This window comes from Phodopus roborovskii, unplaced genomic scaffold (assembly GCF_943737965.1).
Source record: "Phodopus roborovskii unplaced genomic scaffold, PHOROB, whole genome shotgun sequence".
In the NCBI taxonomy this organism is placed as follows: Eukaryota; Metazoa; Chordata; class Mammalia; order Rodentia; family Cricetidae; genus Phodopus; species Phodopus roborovskii.
Genome location: NW_026125059.1, coordinates 9,854,017 through 9,856,770, shown reverse-complemented (window position 1 = coordinate 9,856,770; position 2,754 = coordinate 9,854,017). Strand labels below are relative to the sequence as shown.

Sequence of the window (2,754 nt, the reverse complement as noted above, 5' to 3'; positions counted from 1 at the left end):
GTATGTGCCGCAAAGGACTGAAGACATTTTCTCAAAAGCTGGGTGTGGCCTTCTTATACCCACAATCCCCAGTACTCAAGAGGATGAGACAAAAGAGTTATGAGGAGTTTCTGTGAGTTCTAAGCCAGCCTCAGGTATATGGCAAGACCATCTCACAAACAAACAGCAACCCAAAACAAACAACCCTAAACACACTCTCAAATACACATACACACGTTGTTCAAGTGGTGTCATTCATACTAAACAACTACAAGGATGGATTACACGAAGTCAGCTTATGCAATAGAATATTGTTTGACCATCAGAAGGAATGGGCTATTGATATATACCACAACATGGTTGAGTTTTGACAATATTCTGAGAAGTCAAGAAAGCCAGATACAAAAAGTTGTACATTACATACATTTTTATTTTACTTTTCCCAAGACAGGGCCTCATGATATCGTCATGGATGACCGACCTGGAGCTTACTGTGTGTGATTTCCCTGCCTCTGCCTCCCTGAGTGCTGGGATTATAGATACGTGCTTACAGTCTGTGTGATTTTGCTTATATGAAATGGCCAGGAGAAATTACTCCCCAGAATCATACCTGTCGTGGCTGGTTTCCAGGGGCTGGAGTGGGTAGAGGGAAGGGGATGTCTGTCAGCTGCCCACTGAGCCCCGGCTGTCCTTCAGAGTTAGGGAAATGTTTGGACTTAGAAATGGAGGCTGCATGCTTCTGTAAAAGCGTTAAACACTCCCAGAATGGCCACTTTGAAATGGCTATCCTTTCCATGTTATACAAATTGGATCTCATGGCCAGTGTCTTTATTCTTTATTGTCTACATGTGTGTGTGGTGTATACATGTGTGTGCACATGGAGGTCAGGGTCAGTGTCAGGAGAACTCTGTCACTCCACCTTTTACTTTAATTTTTTTTGGGGGGAGTGGTTTCAAGACAGGGTTTCTCTGTAGTTTTGGAACCTGTCCTGGAACTAGCTCTTGTAAACCAGGCTGGTCTCGAACTCACAGAGATCCGACTGCCTCTGCCTCCTGAGTGCTGGGATTAAAGGCGTGCACCACCAACACCTGCCTATTACTTTAATTTTTTTTCTTTTTGTGTAGGAGAAATATACTATCACTCAACCTCTACTGTAAGGTTGGTAGCCCCGAGAACTCCTCTTTTAATCCTCTCCAAAGAGAATGAGGAGAGGTATTTCTACATGCAATATTGTAATTTTTTAAATTAATTTTTAATTATGGGGGGGGGAGTTATTTACACATGACAGCAGGTGCCCTGGAGCTGGAGTAACAAACAGTTGTGAGCTGCTTAATATGGGTGCTGGGAGCCAAACCCAGGTCCTATGCAAGAACAGTCCATGCTCTTATCTTCCGAGTCACCTCTCCATACCCTGCACTTTTGGTTTTGAGACAGGCCCTCTTGAGGAACCCAGAGTTCACCTTTTCAGCTAAGCAGGCTGGCCATTGAGCCCTGGCATGCACCTGTCTCTACCCCTCCCCCCAACACTGAGATTTCAGCTGCACAAGACGGCACTGAGCTTTTCTGAAGGTGCTGGAGCTGAGCCCAAGCCCTCATGTTTGCATATCAAGCATACCACCCATACAGCCATGATGGAGGAAATCCTTCTGTATATGTTTCTCTTATTGTTTGATGAATAAACCACTGTTTGGCCAATAGAGGCAAGAATATAGGTGGGACTAGGAGACGAGGAGAATTCTGGGAAAGGTAGAGAGAGAGGCGCCAAGAAGAGACACCATGTAGCCGAGGAAGGAGTTACAGATCTGGACTCTTCTCCAGTAAGGTGAGACCACATGGAAACACTTAGATTAATAGAAATGGGTTAATATTTAAGACAGAGCTAGCCAATAAGAAACCCTAGGCATCGGCCAACAGTTTTATAATTAATATACGTCTGTGTGTTTATTTGGGGCTGAAGCAGCAGCAGAGCCAGGCTGGAAAGAAAACTCCAGCTACAGAGCCATCCCTGCAGCCTTTTGTGGCAGGCTTCCTTGGACCACCAGCCCCCAAATCATGACATGGAGACATTATTAGTTACAAATTCTCAGCCCTAGCTTAGGCTTGTTTCTAGCTAGCTTTTTATTCTTTAATGTAAACGAACACATTTCTATTAATCTATGTGCTGCTCCTTTGCCTCATTGGTGTACTGACCATTCTGCTTTCCTGTCTCCTCTATGTCAGCTGGCTGGCTGGCTGTCCTTTCTCTCTGCCCACCAGCTCCACCTATCTCTCCTCTGCTGAAATACTGGCATATTTTTATTAGACTCATTAGGTGCCTTCAGGCAAGGTGTAACAGCAACACATCTTTACATAGTCAAACATTCTATTCCATAACAGCCTTTCCCGTCATTTTTTAAAAATTACCTTTTAATTCTATAGTCCTGGGGATCTGCTGCAACCATTGTCATGGGTTCTGCTAATACAGGAGAAGAGCTGGGCTGTTCAGTGGCAAAGCACCTGCCCTGGGGTTCTTCCTTCTCTGTCTCTCTGTGTCTCTGTGTCTCTGTCTCTCTCTCTCTGTTCCAAGACAGAGTTTCTCTGTGTAACAGCTCTGGCTGATCTCAAACTCACTCTGTAGACCAGACTGGCCTAGAACTCACAGAGATCGACCTGTCTCTGCCTCCCAAATACTGGGATTAAAGGTGTGTGCCACTACAGCCCCAGCTTTGTTCTGGGTTTCTTCCCCAGCAAAGAAGAAGAGGAAGAGTAGGAAGGAGAGGGCAGAAAGATGAAGGG

The 2,754-nt window shown here is 45.1% G+C and overlaps 1 non-coding gene across 1 annotated transcript; it reads right to left on the bottom strand.

Annotated features, from left to right (window-relative positions):
• Window positions 1-1,095: 1,095 nt before the first annotated feature.
• On the bottom strand, window positions 1,096-1,207 carry LOC127225492 (small nucleolar RNA U109). Its single transcript, XR_007834791.1, has one exon. It is a non-coding gene; the product is annotated as a small nucleolar RNA U109 (small nucleolar RNA).
• Between the last annotated feature and the right edge of the window lie 1,547 nt (window positions 1,208-2,754).